Here is an 8548-nt window from a genome sequence, read left to right as displayed (position 1 = left end):
CCAGAGCCTTCTCAGTTATTTGTGGCGCAAAGACAGGATGAAGGTAGAAAACCACAGGACGAGGCGCCCTTTTTCGTTTTTGTCACTCATGCGCTGACAAGGCACGAAATATCAAGATGAAGATGATGAAGCGCGCTCCAAGAACTTCTTTTCAGCACTATGCAGCACGATCGGCGTGTCGCTTATGCACGGGTTGCCTTTGTTTCTGATAAAAAACGCTTCGATGAGTTCTATGGCTGTCGTGTCCTTACTTTTGCTTAGAATGCGCACCTCAGTGAAAATGGCTAACAATTCATGGACCCGCATTTCCCAATGTGCTTCGCTGAATGCGTGCCGTCCCTCTTTTCTTCTACACGGCACTCATGTTCCTCGTTCGCTCACTGAGACATCGGCCGGTTTGTCCTATGTAGGAGATTCCCCAAGACAGGAGATTTCATAGACCACCCCTTCTGCGCATTTCACATATGGTCTCCTATGATTCGTACCACAGCCACGTTCCTTGTTTTCCTTCTTCCTTTCAATACGGCCGCAAATGCCGTGCAAGTTTTTAAGTTGCGGGCCACTCGGTGTACATATTGCCCCAGCACAGGTCTTACCTTTTCTCGATGGACTTCTGGCCTTTTCCGCCGAGGACCTCGCTTTATTTTTTTAGGACACTTTCAGCCACCGCTGTCACGCGCGAACAAAAGAACGCGGCTGCTGTCAGCCTAGCCAATTTTTCATTAAGGCTATCCCGCATTCTGTGAGGGCATGACTTCCAGAGCACCGATTCCAGGCAAAGTAAGACAATCCCTGTTTTAACAATCTTAGAACGTGAGGAGTCAAACGGCAGAAGCTGCTTCTTTGCACGGGGGGCGTACGATCAACACACTCGATCTCCACAAAACTTAAGTTTCAAATCTAAAAGCTGTGGCCTCGTGGTAGAGCACCCGCCTCGGCTTCGGGATGTGAGTGGGTTCGACTCCCACTGCCGGCCGGTTACCCACCGGTTTTCTCAAAATGGGTACAAGCTATGACCCGGCCTGGTGCTCGGCTTGCTATGGTACATGGCTTGGCAAAGGAGCCTGCGCATTCAAATCTCGTCTCTGTGAGCATGGAAAAAAAGGACCACAAATGGGCTTCTACCGCACGAGGCGGATTTAACGCTAATGACGGCGGAACTTATCGCTGATACGTCAGAGCAGCTGTGGTCAAGACCCTTTTCCCAAGCATCTCACCCAGAAGAGCAGAGCATCAGGCCGGGGGAAATCTTGTACCCATTAAAAACCGGTGGGTACCCGGTGGCACTGGGGATCGAACCCAGCACCTCCCGAAAGCCAGGCGGATGCTCTACTACAAGGCCACGCTTCGATCAAAAAGTTTTCGGTCTGCCCCAAAAGTTCCCCCCCCCCCCCCAACCATACATGGAGTAGGCCTTGACCAGACCAGTTCCCAAGAAGCGAGTCCCATAAGTTGGAGCAAGCTCAACAGCTGGTGGACTCCCACACCAGAGACTGCTCTTGTACCAATTTAGGTTTGGTCATCCTCGGGCCTGAAAGCCCTCCCAGCAAGCGTGGCGGGCTGGTCCACTACTGCCACCCCCGTTTGTCGTGTCTGGATCCAACCCAGGAGTATTGGATAGGCAAGGTCGCTACTCCCCGTGGTGGGCTTCCGTGCTGCGCACCCCTGCCAGACGCAGAAGCACCCTTGACTTCGGGTAATCTTTTCGTGCCGCGCTCCAAGCGAGAGCCCGATTCTACCAAGTTTTATTAAGCGTCTTGGATTTGACGCCGGCCCTGGTGTACTAAGTAATGACCTACCGCCTACGTACCGGGAAGTACGAGTGTGGGCTTCATCCCACACCCGTATGGTCTCACAGAGGTACTTCTCACAGGCTCTCAAAGGACGCAATCGCCAGTCCTGATTTCGCTTCGCCCTCGGTCTCTTCGCCTGCTGAGACGCCCGCAGGCCTCGGCGTTTCCTAGAGATGGCCCTGGTTTCCCGGAGGGGGACCGAGAGCAGACTCAAGCAGCGCTCCCGAGTGATGGTAGTGCTCTGGTTACACAGGGACACCCCTACCCCTGATGACTTTAGTCAGCGGGGATTTCCCTGCAGCGTATTTGCTTGAGACTTAGCCACAGAAGCCTATCCTTAAGTTTACATGGCGTATGAACACTCTCGCTTCAGGTTATAGGAAGAGGGTCGCCATTGCCCTTCCCAGGTTCACCAATGACTGTCGCCCCCAATTGACTGGGTTACAGAAGCACGCAACTACTACCGGCGTTACTCTCCATCAACACGTTATGGTCCAGAAGTTCAAATATACATTTCAGGCCGCTTCCATGCAGTCTAAATTATCTTCAAACACATTCCACTGTTTTCTCAAAACGGGCAATTCCTTGTTTAGTTAAAACAATCATAAAATCGTCCACATATCCAAAAACTTTAAAAACCTTGTTAGCGGGTAAAACCGGCTGCTGGACATGGTCAGTGTGGGATAAAAAAAATGTGACATAGCACAGGCATCACACAAGATCCAATGCAAAAAGGTCACAATGCAAAAAGTCATTTGCAAAAACACCCTTTGAAAAAGGTCGCAAGCCGCCATAACGTACCACTGCTCTTTTCTACGCCCAGAAAGCTCGCCGGCATTTGCGGCCGTATTGAAAGGAAGAAGGAAAACAAGGAACGTGGCTGTGGTACGAATCATAGGAGACCATATGTGAAATGCGCCGAAGGGGTGGTCTATGAAATCCCCTGTCTTGGGGAATCTCCTACATAGGACAAACCGGCCGATGTGTCAGTGAGCGAACGAGGAACATGAGCGCAGTGTAGAAGAAAAGAGGGACGGCACGCATTCGGCGAAGCACATTGGGAAATGCGGGTCCATGAATTGTTAGCCATTTTCACTGAGGTGCGCATTCTAAGCAAAAGTAAGGACACGACAGCCATAGAACTCATCGAAGCGTTTTTTATCAGAAACAAAGGCAACCCGTGCATAAGCGACACGTCGATCGTGCTGCAGAGTGTTGAAAAGAAGTTCTTGGAGCGCGCTTCGTCATCTCCATCTTGATATTTCGTGCCTTGTCAGCGCATGAGTGACAAAAACCTATATATGTACGTTTCTTGCATGTAATAAATTAGTTGGAAGGGCGCCTCGTCCTGTGCTTTTATACCTTCGTCCTGTCTTTGCGCCATAAATAATTCAGAATGAACCAAACCAACTAGCCCAGCAACAAGTTCTTTTAAAACCGAAGCCTTATCAGGTATATGGGGATTTTAACGCACATTCGTCTTTCTTGGGAAATGAGAAAACAGATACCAGAGGTAAAATTATAGAGGGTTTATTCTAAACAGTATTTTCGTTTGCTAAACTCTGGTAAATCGAGATATTGTTACCGAACTTCGGGAAAAATGAGCTGCCTAGTTTTGTCTTTTAGTTAACCCGGCATTTTTAGCAATTTTAAATGGGATGTCATCGACAACGCTTATAGCAGCATTCACCTTCCTGTGCTAATCAGTTTAACATCAGCAACAAAATTTATCCCAACAAAAGAGAGACATATTGGAAGCTTCATTTCGCAGACTCACAAATTTTTACAGCAGAGGCCTCTTTAGAAAAACTTAATTTAGATAATCGTAACATCAATGAGGAACTTAAAAATTTACAAATTCTATTATAACTGCCGCACACTTAGCAATTCATAAGTACTCTGGAGTTGTTCGAGAAATCCACTAAATGTTGTGGACAGAAGAGTGCAAGGAAAAAAAACATGAAAACAAAGCAAACGATATTTTGCGATGGTACCCGCCACAGGAATCTTCGTAAAGTTTTAAAAGCGAGAGATAAAGCTCGGAACGGCCGTCGTAGCACCGAGAAAGCTTAATGAAAAGTTACATCTCATCTATAAACATCCACATCTCAAAGAAAATGTGGGAGCAGCTTCAAAAATTAAATGAAAGCTTCTTACCGTTCTCACTTCCTGTTTTGACAAAACCTGGTACACAAACAAGTGTAAGGTAACAGGCAGACATATTAGGGGAGCACTTCGCTTTGGTTTCGTGTTCCTCACACTACACGCACGAGTTTTTAAAATGCAAAAACATAGCCGAGAAACAAAAGCCCCCAATAAGCGGCAGCACAAATGTACAATACAACAGTCTCATTACACTCCAAGAAATTAACAGATCTATTGTTGTTTGCCGGAAAACAAACTGCTCCGGGACGTGATGAAATACACTATTCAATGATGGCCCATCTTTCGCAGCCTGCTGTCGAGGGAGTTTTGAAAGTTTTTAACAGAACATTGATACTAGGAAGCATACCTGAGATTTGGAAGAAAGCCATTCTTCTACCGTTTCTTAAACCTGGAAAGCCAGCTAATTTCTCTAGAATCTATACACCGATATCCCTTACCATTTCCCTTGCGAAATATTTTGAAGGTGTCGTTAATTTAAGATTGACTTTTGTACTTGAATCACGCGAACTCCTTGACATCCATCAATGATTCATAGAAAAACATGCTCAACGACTAGTTTGCCTTGAAAATGCTGTCCGTAAAGCTTTTATACACAAACATGGCTGCCTAGCGGTGTTTTCTGGCCTGGAGAAGCCATATGATACAACATGAAGGTTTGGGATTCTTCGCGACTTTACAGAACTTGTCATCCGCGGCACGATGTTAAGCGAGGAAAAGTTCACCTGAAATTTTGCCGTTCCGAACGAATGTCATACGAAATGCAAGTGCAATAATAGTGGTGCTGCATGCATAGCCTTCGCAGCATAAAATTTAGGAGACTGAGATAGTCACGTTCATATCAATCATGAGGCAATAGAAACAAGATAGGCAATAATTAAATGATATGGCAGTGGCTAACGATAGAAAATGGGAACCAATGACATGTATATAAAACACCTTAATTTAGTAATCCATACTGATGCCTGTGTCGATTTTGGCTTAATCAAAGAGAATGCTTATGCAAAGCGGAAAAGCGTACTGGAATGCAAACTGTTTTAGGCCATTTTCAGCTTTGGGTGGAAGATTTTGTGATATTAAAGTTAAGGTAGAAGATAAAAATGGGACAAAAGACCGCTGGTGCTTATCGTGGTTAATGGTGCTTATTGTGTATGGTGATAAATTCGTCTGAGTTCCATTTTTAGCATCTATATACCGCCCATGACTGCGGCTGAGGCGTACTGCCCAGAATATGGGCCACAAAATAAACGTGTTATCCAACTTACGTTACGGTTATCAGTGTCTTGTTCTCTGGGTCACAATAAGCACTCTTTAGATGCAGAGCGTTCAAGTTCTTTGGGATTAAGCTCAGTGCCCTGGTCGGAATAGCATTCTAACGAGAGAGAAAGAAAAACAAAACAATGCCAATGAAAAAGCGGCGGTGCATATATCATCTTTCTGAAAAAGTTTGCGGTTTATGGTTTGGCTTATGGGGATTTAACGTCTCAAAGCGACTCAGCCTATGAGGGATGCCGTAGTGAAGGGCTCCGGAAATTTCGACCACCTGGAGTTCATTTACGTGCACTGACATCGCACAGCACACGGGCCTCTAGAATTTCGCCTCCATCGAAATTCGACCGCCGCGGCCGGGATCGAACCCGCGTCTTTCAGGGTCAGCAGCCGGGGGCGCCATAACCACTGATTCACCGCGGCGGCGCCTTTGTGAAGAATTTCTGCTGGTTAGTGACACGTTGAAGCCAATAATTAAGTGAGGGAAGATTCCATGCTAATCAATTACGATGCCAAAGCCATTTAGGACACGCTGAGGAGTGCTACGAGCATCACATGAAGCCACGGAAAAATCGAGCATTTTTCTTCGCGATGCTAGAACCCTAAATTTATTCCCAAGTTAGGATCAATAAGCAAAGCGGAGTGGCATGCAGGCAATTTCAGTTTTTTGTAAGAATGCGCATTAAAAGATTATCCTTAACGGGATGCATGTTTCTAAGGTTTTGCAGAAGGCGTCAACCACTAAGATTTCCTTTTTTCACTAAAAGATAGAGTGTTTTCAGAAATTGAAGGCATCCATTTGAAGTCAGCCTGTATAAGGCTATGATATTACTTACTTTTGTGACACCACTGCTAGAATTCTTCTACAAATATCTAATACTCATCACGGATGTTTTCTTATTCTGGAAAGGTGTGATCTTTTTTAGACGTATACTATAGCTTTCTGCATTGAGGCCGATCTACATGGATCGAAACTTTACTGAAATAATGCGCGCCAGACCGCTAGATATTATCAGAGCTGTCTGTGTTTAAAGTGGCTTGAGCAGGCGTTGTTCCAGTAATCCTGGACTGCGGGCGTCGGTAGAGTTCCGCTCCACGTCAACTGTTGCAACTATATAATTCGACAGCTGCCGACTGTCCTACGCCTGTCCTAAGGTGAAGTCCTCTCTTATTTGGCGTAAATTTGTTTCACGCGGGTTGGTGGTTTTTACGTGCTACGGAAAATAAAAATCAAAATCTCTCAGCGTTACTGTGAGGTATTCATGAGGAATGAGAAAAACCGAATTCATTAATGTGTGCGAGAGGCCTTCCGTGGGTGTATACTATTACAAAATTAAGCGTTCAGCACAAACTTTCAAGCCTATTTCGTTTATTTCGCATTCAGAAGCACTAATTTTGGCCAAGAAAGAGATTCGGAACTATGCTTACTTTCTGGGTCACGGACGGGAGTTTTCCCGGAACCATCTGTGACTTGCACTTTTAGCATAAACACCACAAGCGATGTCAGCAATACTGTTCGTTTAACAACTTTCATCATAATATCTACAAATGTTAGTCTGTTTATCTCATCTGAAAAAGATTACATTGTAACTTTCACGGCACCGTACCAATATTCGGCATCCATGAACCTCTGTGTTCATATCCAGCGTTAATAGGAAAATATGCAATGCATGTATTATAATGCCGCATTTCTGAGAACGATAGAATGCTGCTTACTTTTAATGAGATCGACTGAGTGCTTTCAAGGCCTCAATATAGCTTTGTGTACCAGTGTTTAACACAACAAACGAAACATTCTACATAACAAAACTTATTGGGAACATAACTTCACCCCACGTTCTTCAATGTACCACAACGTTGAAATAAAGCAGCGTTCATGAAGGGGTGACAAGGTTCATGACAGCTTTGTGTGGCTGCGCTGGGCTGAGTACTGTAACTTGGCAAAGCCTTCTAACTCTGAAATTATTCCTCCAAAATGTTCAAATATGGTGAAGTCTGGCAAAACGCTACAAACATATTCAAATTTAGGCGTTATGTTAGTTTTGATGAAATATCAACAAACAAATCTCACCGTGTTATTTGCTACACCCGTGTTATAGAAAAGCTAGCTCAAGCTGAGGCGATATATTTTTAATGTAATCAAAATTTCAATAATGCCGTAATAATTGGTTTTTTTGGTGGAAAGGAAATGGCGCAGTATCTGTCTCATATATCGTTGGACACCTGAACCGCGCCGTAAGGGAAGGGATAAAGGAGGGAGTGAAAGAAGATAGGAACAAATAGGTCCGTAGTGGAGGGCTCCGGTATAATTTCGACCACCTGGGGATCTTTAACGTGCACTGACATCGCACAGCACACGGGCGCCTTCGCGTTTTTCCTCCATAAAAACGCAGCCGCCGCGGCCGGGTTCGAACCCGGGAACTCCGGATCAGTAGTCGAGCGCCCTAACCACTGAGCCACCGCGGCGGGGCTCAAAAATGTCGCCATCGCCATTTTCCCGGAGCCTTGGTGAAAGGGACTCGGCTCTCCGAAAGAAAGGAATCAGTCAGTCTTAGAATGGATGCTTAATAAGTTCGTTTCACTCGAACCAACACCATATTTCTGAGCCTGTTAGCAAGGCAGGTGCCGTATTCAGACGTTAAGCGGCAGTGTTCTTTAAGATAGACAACTTCAAACGTCGTGGTTGTGCTTACAAGCAGGATCTTGGTTTAGTCTGGATTCGCGTTAGTGTTAATTTCAGGCAGGCTACGCATCCTTTTCTCCTTTAGTGTCACAGCGCTTGCTTTTGTGCTTCGCACCTGTCAGATAGGAATGCGATATTTCTCGTTTCGCAGTAAGTCACCATGCGATTTTTGACGCGATTGCAGGTTGATGCTAAGAGGGAGTGCTCCATCGTAGACACATAAATAGCTCAAGCAGCCACTGAGTCACAACTGTGCGGTGCGTAGATTGGGAAGAAACTTCGTGCAGTTGCTGCCTTTCGCATTCCATTAATTTTTTTTTTACTTTCAGAAGGCGTCTTTAAGGATAGAAATCACAATTATGGTCTTTTTCTATAAGTGTGAGAAAAATCTAAAATACAAGAAAAACAAATTGGGGGCTCCAGAATGAACAATAAAGGCACAATACACACTTCTGACCACACTTCTGTTTATCTCGATGTTAAAAGTGTGCTAAAATGATGCTGCGATAGAGCTGCTACAGTAAGGGCAGCCGAAATCTCTTTAACTTCTCATAAGCGACGACGAAACACTTGTGGTGATACATTAATGCTTTAGTAAAACTTGGTAAAGGGTATCCGCACCGTATTACTTGTATCAAGT

At 45.1% G+C, this 8548-nt stretch overlaps 1 non-coding gene across 1 annotated transcript; it reads right to left on the bottom strand.

The window, feature by feature from the left end:
* Positions 1-7619: 7619 nt before the first annotated feature.
* Positions 7620-7691, bottom strand: TRNAS-ACU (transfer RNA serine (anticodon ACU)). Its single transcript has one exon. It is a non-coding gene; the product is annotated as a tRNA-Ser (tRNA).
* Positions 7692-8548: the final 857 nt, after the last annotated feature.

Source organism: Amblyomma americanum, chromosome 8, assembly GCF_052857255.1.
Source record: "Amblyomma americanum isolate KBUSLIRL-KWMA chromosome 8, ASM5285725v1, whole genome shotgun sequence".
Classification (NCBI taxonomy): domain Eukaryota; kingdom Metazoa; phylum Arthropoda; class Arachnida; order Ixodida; family Ixodidae; genus Amblyomma; species Amblyomma americanum.
This window is presented reverse-complemented; position numbering and strand designations above follow the sequence as displayed.